The sequence below is a fragment of the Rhinoraja longicauda genome, chromosome 12 (genome assembly GCF_053455715.1).
Source record: "Rhinoraja longicauda isolate Sanriku21f chromosome 12, sRhiLon1.1, whole genome shotgun sequence".
NCBI lineage: Eukaryota > Metazoa > Chordata > Chondrichthyes > Rajiformes > Arhynchobatidae > Rhinoraja > Rhinoraja longicauda.
In genome coordinates this window covers 10063266-10072878 of record NC_135964.1, presented here as the reverse complement: position 1 = coordinate 10072878, position 9613 = coordinate 10063266, and positions in this window count along the sequence as shown.

Below are 9613 nucleotides of genomic sequence, written 5' to 3'. Positions count from 1 at the left end.
TAGCCGTGAAATCATAATCAATCCTTCAGCGACCTTTCGATCTCCCGAGCAAATTCCAGTGCTTTATTATGATCAGTAAAAAAGGATTCATTTTGATTGTAGGTCACTCGAAGTTTTGCTGGATACAACATACCAAATCTGAGCGCTGGGATCTTCCTGAGAATAGATCTTGTCTCATTAAACAGTGCTCTTTGCTTAACCACCTCAGAGGGGTAATCTCTGAAGATGCGAATCTCATCGCCTTTGAATGATAAAGCTCTGTTACTAGCAATTCTTGACAGCATATCTTCTAAAACGTGAGCATTATGCACCCTCAGAATCAAATGCCTTGGAGGCGCATTAGCACCTGGCCATGCTCTCAGTGCTCTATGGGCTCGATCCAGCAAGGGCTTTGAATCCATTTTCAAAACTTCTTGTAATAACTCAGCAGTAAAATCACGAAGGTTTTTATCTTTTTCTTTGCCTTCTTTAACTCCAAGGATTCTTAAATTTTGTCGTTTTGAATGACCCTCTAGGTCAATACATTTTTCGGTTAATCTCATCAATAAATCAGAAAAACGCTGAGTCTCCGACAATACTACTTTTGTAGTTTCAGCACTCGTCTCGGCTAAAGTTTCCAACTCACCTATAGCCTCATCATGTTGTTCTATTGACGCCGTGATGTGGTTCAGCTTACCGGAAAAATCAGAGTCCAACTTTTGTAACTTGGAGGTTACTTCCTCCATGTGTTCATTCATAATTACACACATTTCAGCCTTTGATTTATCCAACTGATCATTAATAGTAGATAGTATTTCCCCCTTCATTCCTTTAAGGGATACTAATTCAGCTTTCATCTCTTGTAATTTAACTGTCATATTTGCCACTTGAGACTTCATATCTGAAAGCTCCTCACCCACAACGCTGCGAAATTCTTCCAATCCAATTTTTTTAGGCTGTGGATTCCGGGTTGTTCGTTTGGCAATTTCTTCCTGAGCCGACGCTGAGGTTTGAGCTGCAGCAGAGGCTTCCATCTGTCTTGATTCCTCTTCTTCCACGGGTCTTGTTTTACCCGTTCCTTTTTTAACGGTTTTTAACGGGGGGGTGCGACTTGTCGACATTTACTTTTAAAAGTCGCGATCTGATGACGTCACCCACCCTTCGTTGAAAATTGCCGGTAAGTTGCAACGGGCCCGACCTGTTCCTCTCTTCCTAGATCGAAATGTTCACGGAGCTAGTTGGCGTGCGACTTGCTCAGTCCATAACGCCACCGGAAGTGCATGCCTACTTTCAATGACTGGTGTACCACGACACCCAGGTCTCGTTGCATCCCCCCTTCTCCTAATCGGCCACCATTCAGATAATAGTCTGCTTTCCTGTTCTTGCCACCAAAGTGGATAACCTCACATTTATCCACATTATACTGCATCTGCCATGCCTTTGCCCACTCACCTAACCTATCCAAGTCACGTTGCAGCCTCCTAGCATCCTCCTCACAGCTAATACTGCCCCCCAGCTTCGTGTCATCCGCAAACTTGGAGATGTTGCATTCAATTCCCTCGTCCAAATCATTAATATATATTGTAAATAGCTGGGGTCCCAGCACTGAGCCTTGCGGTACCCCACTAGTCACTGCCTGCCATTCTGAAAAGGACCCGTTTATTCCTACTCTTTGCTTCCTGTCTGCCAGCCAGTTCTCTATCCACATCAATACTGAACCCACAATACCGTGTGCTTTAAGTTTGCATACTAATCTCTTATGTGGGACCTTGTCGAAAGCCTTCTGGAAGTCCAGATATAACACATCCACTGGTTCTCCCTTATCCACTCTACTAGTTACATCCTCGAAAAATTCTATAAGATTCGTCAGACATGATTTACCTTTCATAAATCCATGCTGACTTTGTCCAATGATTTCACCACTTTCCAAATGTGCTGCTATCCCATCTTTAATAACTGACTAGCATTTTCCCCACTACCGATGTTAGACTAACTGGTCTGTAATTCCCCGTTTTCTCTCTCCCTCCCTTTTTGAAAAGTGGGCTTACATTAGCTACCCTCCAATCCTCAGGAACTACTCCAGAATCCAAAGAGTTTTGAAAAATTATCACTAATGCATCCACTATTTCTGGGGCTACCTCCTTAAGCACTCTGGGATGCAGCCTATCTGGCCCTGGGGATTTATCGGCCTTTAATCCATTCAATTTACCTAACACCACTTCCCGACTAACCTGGGTTTCACTCAGTTCCTCCATCTCATTTGACCCCCTGTCCCCTGCTATTTCCGGCAGATTATTTATGTCTTCCTTAGTGAAGACAGAACCAAAGTAGTTATTCAATTGGTCTGCCATGTCCTTGTTCCCCATGATCAATTCACCTGTTTCTGACTGCAAGGGACCTACATTTGTTTTAACTAATCTTTTTCTCTTCACATATCTATAAAAGCTCTTGCAGTCAGTTTTTATGTTCCCTGCCAGTTTTCTTTCATAATCTATTTTCCCTTTCCTAATTAAGCCCTTTGTCCTCCTCTGCTGGACTCTGAATTTCTCCCAGTCCTCTGGTAGGCTGCTTTTTCTTGCTAATTTGTACGCTTCATCTTTTGTTTTGATACTATCCCTAATCTCCCTTGTTAGCCACGGATGCACTACCTTCCCTGATTTATTCTTTTGCCAAACTGGGAGGAACAATTGTTGTAGTTCATCCATGCGGTCTTTAAACGCCTTCCATTGCATATCCACCGTCAACCCTTTAAGAATCAATTGCCAGTCTATCTTGGCCAATTCATGTCTCATGCCCTCAAAGTTACCTTTCTTTAAGTTCAGAACCGTTGTTTCTGAATTAACTAAGTCACTCTCCATCCTAATGAAGAACTCAACCATATTATGGTCACTCTTGCCCAAGGGGCCACGCACATCAAGACTGTTAACTAACCCTTCCTCATTACTCAATACCCAGTCTAGAATAGTCTGCTCTCTTGTTGGTTCCTCTACATGTTGGCTTAGAAAACTATCCCGTATACATTCCAAGACATCCTCTTCCTCAGCACCTCTGCCAATTTGATTCACCTCTGCCAATTGAAGCCACGTATTCATCTGAAATATCCTCCTATTTCTACTCTAACTAGCACGTGGCACTGGTAGTAATCCAGAGATTATTACCTTTGAGGTCCTACTTTTAAGTTTATCTAGCTCCCTAAATTCACCTTGTAGGACCTCATCCCGTTTTTTACCTATATCGTTGGTGCCAATGTGCACCACGACAACTGGCTGTTCACCCTCCCCCTCCAGAATGTTCTGCAGCCGCTCAGACATCCCTGACCCTTGCACCAGGGAGGCAACAGACCATCCTGGAGTCTCGTTTGCGGCTGCAGAAACGCCTGTCTATTCCCCTTACAATTGAATCCCCTATCACTATAGCCCTTCCACTCTTTTTCCTCCCCTCTTTTGCCGCAGAGCCACCCACGGTGCCATGAACTTGGCTGCTGCTACCTTCCCCTGATGAGCCATCTCCCCCAACAGTATCCAAAATGGCATATCTGTTTAGGAGGGAGATGACCGCAGGGGACTCCTGCACTACCTGCCTACTGCTACGCTGGCTAGTGGCCACCCGTTCCCTTTCTGTCCGCTTAACCTTTACCTGCGGTGTGGCCAACTCACTGTACGTGCTATTCACGACCTTCTCAGCATCGTGGCTGCTCCAGAATGAGTCCATCTGCAGCTCCAACCGTTCAATGCGGTTTGCCAGGAGCTGCAGCTGGACACACTTCCTGCACATGTAGTCATCAGGGACACCAACAATATCCCTGATCTCCCACATGTTGCAGGATGAGCATTCCACGGGGCCGATCTCACCTGACATGTCTTACCCCCAAATTAAATCAACTCCCTCTTAATCCGTTAAACTGTACCTTTACTAAAAAGCACTGTACCCTTAACTCACTGAACTCTTAACTCACTGAACCCTTAACTCACTGAACCCTTAACTCACTGAACCCTTAACTCACTGAACCCTTAACCCACTGAACCCTTAACCCACTGAACCCTTAACTCACTGAACCCTTAACCCACTGAACCCTTAACTCACTGAACCCTTAACTCACTGAACCCTTAACCCACTGAACCCTTAACTACAAAGTACGAACAGAAAGCAGAAATACAAACTTGGGGTTACGCCCAATCAGCTGCTTCCTCTAGTCCGCTTCCATCAATCAGCTGCTTCCTCTAGTCCGCTTCCACCAATCAGCTGCTTCCACCAGACCACTTATTTTGAAGTGTGATGGAACGTTTTTAAACCAACGCTGCACCAACCGCACCTGGGCCTCTGTGAGAACAAAGCCCCGCGCTCGGTTTTTAAATCTACCGCCCGAACTCATCATTTCATACAATTTCTTCCAATCATTGTATAAAGGAATTGCCAACAGTACTTATGATAATAAGTACTGTTGGCAATTCCTTTACCTCGTTTACCATAATCACCCAGCTCTGCTCATCTCCTTTATCCTTGCTCCTACTTTCATTCCCCTTAGTCCAACCACTTTTCTTCCCACTTCTTCTTTTCTTTTCTTCCGCCTTTTCTTCCCACTTCCGCTCTCACCACCATTGCTATTGTGTTAATTTAATTCTTCCTCTTCTTTAGCTTTTGTCTGAATACCCTTTCCATGTTCTGGAATAGCAGATCTGCAATGGTTCCCAGGGAAGGCAAAAAGCGAGACCTTTGGGTAGAATTGTACCAGGACTCCTTTCATTTTGATTTGGAAAGGTAGTCTAACCTGCGATTGAAGATACTGCAAATGCTGGTTTAAACCGAAATAGACACAAAAAGCTGGAGTAACTGAGAAAAGGAATAGGTGACGTTTTGGGTCGAGACCTTTCGTCAGTCTGAAGAAGGGTCTCGACCTGAAACATCACCTATTCCTTTTCTCCAGAGATGCTGTCTGACCCACTGAGTTACTCCGGCTTTTTGTGTGTGTTATCCGTACTCTAACCCGTGTGTGGTATCTGCGCTAATTCATGCCATTCCAGCGTATTTAGTTTTAGTTAGTGAAGCTGATGCAAGAATGCTGATTGCCGAACTGATTGAGAATAACAGTGCATAGTTAGAGTAAGAAATGCTGCTGTTGGTGTAGAGGTTTAAAAGAGTGGAGCGATTGTCATATGTGGATTGCACATCTGCTTCTGGAACCAGCACGTCGAGAATCGCCTGGCTGCCCCATAGCTCCCAGACTTTTCCTTGCAGCCCTTCTTAAATAGTGGCGCAACATTAACCACCCTCCAGTCTTCCTTGTACCTCATCTGTGTCCAATGGTGATTCGTGTATCCCGGCCAGAGCACTTGCAGTTTCTCCATGAGTTAAATGATGAGCGGCACGGTAGCACAGCGGTAGAGTTGCTGCTTTACAGCGAATGCAGCGCCGGAGACTCAGGTTCGATCCTGACTACGGGTGCTGCACTGTACGGAGTTTGTACGTTCTTCCCGTGACCTGCGTGGGTTTTCTCCGAGAATCTTCGGTTTCCTCCCACACTCCAAAGACGTACAGGTATGTAGGTTAATTGGCTGGGTAAATGTAAAAATTGTCCCTAGTGGGTGTAGGATAGTGTTAATGTACGGGGATCGCTGGGCGGCGCGGACTTGGTGGGCCGAAAAGGCCTGTTTCCGGCTGTATATATATGATATGATATGATATGATATGATATGATATGCGGCGGCGCACACAGTTGCAGCGGCTCGATGTCCTCCCGGTCAGTGCTCGTGTTTTTTGTGTATGTGTATGTGTATGTGTATGTGTGCGTGTTGTTTTGTGCCCTGTGTACTTACTGTCGGGCGAACAACGTCTACGGCCGGCAGGATCTTCTTAGGATTGGAGCCGGTCGCGAATGGGGGGTTACCGCCGAGTTTGTCCGCTCATACAAGATCCCGGCGGACATAGCGAGGAGCCCCGACTCTCCGTGGATCACCATCCCCGCGGGGAGGAGGCGAAGGCGGCGCAGAGAGAGAAGGCAAAAGCGAGGCGGCAGGGCCGGCGCTCTGGTCAGGCTACGGAGGCAGCCACTGAAACCACCGCTTCCCAGCCTGTTTCTAACGAACGCCAGATCCCTCGCTAACAAGATGGATGAACTTAGGCTGCAGACTGCAGCTAACAACGCCGTGAAGGACAGCTGTATCCTGTTGATCACGGAGACCTGGCTTCATTCTTTCATTCCGGACTCTGCTATCGAGCTAGCAGGCTACACAGCACAGCGTCATGACAGGACAAGAGACTCTGGTAAGAGCAGAGGTGGAGGGCTCTGTGTGTACGTGAACAACACCTGGTGTACAAACACAGTGATTGTAGACAGTCACTGCTCCCCGGACCTGGAGTATGTGACTGTTAAATGCAGGCCCATTTATCTCCCTAGAGAGTTTACTGTTGTCATGATAACTGCTGTGTACATACCACCGGATGCTAATGCTAACTCGGCTATCGGATATTTGTATGGTAGCACTAGCAGTCAACAGAGCATATATCCTGACGGTGTTCACATCATAGCAGGGGACTTTAACCACGCGGACTTGAAGAAAATGCTCCCCAAATTCTATCAGCATGTTAAATGTGCTACAAGAGGAGCTAACACACTGGACAAGGTCTACTCCAACATCAAGCTGGGCTACAGGGCTAGACAACTACCACACCTGGGTCAGTCGGACCATATGTCCCTGTTTTTAATTCCTGCATATGCCCCCCTCAGGAAAACCGCTCCTACCATCACAAAGACCATCACAACTTGGCCTGATGGTGCATCTCAGCAGCTGCAGGACTGCTTCGACAGGACCAACTGGGATGTGTTTGAACACCGGGACCTGGAGGTGTTCACAGACAGTGTACTATGTTACATTAAAAACTGCATGGACACTGTCACAGTGGACAAACGCATCCGGGTCTACCCCAACCAGAAGCCCTGGATGACCCGGGAGGTCCAGCGGCTGTTAAAAGAGAGGAACACTGCTTTTAGGTCTGGCGATAGGGCTTTATACAGCATGGCCCGAGCTAACCTGAAGAGAGGCATCAGAGAGGCCAAATTAGACTACAGGAGGAAGATAGAGGACCACCTGGACAGTAACAACAGCAGGCAGGTGTGGCAGGGGATCCAGTATCTAACCAACTATAAGACCAACCTTGGAGCTGCTGAAGGTGACGCCTCGTTGGCAGAGGAGCTGAACCTCTTCTTTGCTCGCTTTGAAGTGGAGCCACCCGAGACAGCCATATCACACCACATGGTCCACAGCAGCCTAACCCTCAAGATAGAGGAGCATGAGGTGAGGCGCACGCTGCGGGCCATCAATCCAAGGAAGGCTACTGGACCCGACGGCGTCTCTGGACGCGTGCTGAAGGACTGCGCTGACCAGCTGGCTGGAGTCTGTACGAGGATTTTCAACCAGTCTCTGGCCCAGTCCACTGTTCCATCCTGTCTGAAGTCCGCAATCATAGTCCCCTTGCCCAAAAAACCCCACATTTCCAGCCTCAACGACTACCGGCCAGTCGCACTCACACCAGTGGTGATGAAGTGTTTTGAAAAACTGGTCCGGGGTCATATCACATCACTCCTGCCCCGAAGCTTTGACCCCCACCAGTTTGCGTACAGAGCGAATAGATCCACAGAGGACGCTATAGCCACAGCCCTCCATGCTGCACTGTTCCACCTGGAGCAGCCGGGGAGCTACGTGCGGATGCTCTTTGTGGACTACAGCTCTGCCTTTAATACAATCCTTCCCCATAAACTGGTGGACAAACTGGGGGACTTGGGACTTCCACACTCCACCTGCATGTGGATAAATAGCTTCCTGTCAGCTCGCAGCCAGAGAGTCAGAGTGGGCCATCACACATCCACGGCCCTCAGCCTCAGTACCGGCTCTCCACAGGGCTGCGTGCTGAGCCCCCTGCTCTACACCATCTATACACATGACTGCACCCCCGCCCACCACAGCAACACCATTGTCAAATTTGCGGATGACACTACGGTGGTGGGACTCATCACCGGGGGGGACGAGTACGCCTACCGGGATGAGGCGGAGCAGCTGACAGTGTGGTGTGGAGAAAATAACCTGCTCCTCAACACCTTAAAGACAAAGGAAATAATAATAGACTTCAGAAAGAATAAAACGGACATGGTACCATTAACTATCAGAGGGGACTGTGTGGAGAGGGTGGCGGATTTCCGCTTCCTGGGAATCCATATTGAGGAGGACCTGACGTGGAGCGTGAACACCTCTGCGCTGCTGAAAAAGGTCCAGCAGAGACTGCACTTCCTGAGGGTGCTCAGGAAGAATAACATCACTCAGAGACTGCTGTTGTCCTTTTATCGGTGCTACATTGAGAGCATCCTAACATACTGTGTATGCGTATGGTACACCAGCTGCACAGCGGCTCAGAGGAAAGCGCTCCAGAGGGCCATTGACAACGCCCAGAGGATTGTCGGCTGCCCTCTACTTACCTTGGAGGACTTACACAGTTCCCGCTGCATCAAAAAATCCCAGAGTATTATAAAGGACATTTCCCACCCCGGACACTCCCTGTTTGAACTGTTACCGTCAGGCAGACGGTACAGATCTACAAGGACAAGGACAAACAGACTTAAAAATAGTTTTTACCCCACTGCTATAAAGGCACTAAATGTAGCCGCCAAGGAACGCAGGGGCGATACATAATAAGAGACTGTGAAATCGACAGAAGGATGTAGGGTTGGGTGTTTATGCGTGCTATTTTCATGATATTTATTTTAGTTGTTTATCTTTTTTAAAATATTTTACCTTGTATGTATCGTTAGCTTTTAGAAATGTTTGAATGGTGCACTGACTGGCTGACATTTTACAATTTCGTTGTACATGGCTCATGTTACAATGACAATAAAGGAACTATTCTATTCTATTCTATATGAGGGATGCAAGGTGGGTGAGTGAGTGGGGAAATGCTTGCTCTCCAGTTTCTATCCTTGACTGCCATTTGAGTAATAATAAGTTGGTGGGGGCACACATCAATGACTGAAGCCAGGATCCAGAGACCACCAGAATATGTCAGCAGGTACACAGCATTGCAGAACTGATGTGTAGGAAGATACTGCAGATGCTGGTTTAAACCGGAGATAGACACAAGAAGCTGGAGTAACTCAGTGGGACAGGCAGCAACTCTGGAGAGAAGTAATGGGTGACGTTTCGGGTCGAGAAATCTCCAGAGATGCTGCCTGTCCATCTTTTTGTGTCTATTGCAGAACTGATGATTGATAACAAGGCAATCTACACACTGCACACTGAACGATACGATACAATAGAACTTTATTTATCCCAGGAGGGAAATTGATCTGTCAACAGTCATAAAACACAAAATACATGAAACATAAAATGAGTGTGAAGGATTGCAGATGTGCAAAGATTGGGGTGGAAGGAGGAGGGGGGGGGGGAGGGGGGTCGGTCTCAGTCTACCTCATGACTGAAGGGAGAAAAGTTGTACAGTTTGATAGCCACAGAGAAGAAGAATCTCCTGTGGCATTCTGTGCTGCATCTTGGTGGAACCAGTTTGTTGGTGAAGGTACTCCTCAGGTTGACCAGTGTGTCATGGAGGGGGTGAGCTCTACAATCATGTAGAGAATTATTTTGGAAGAATA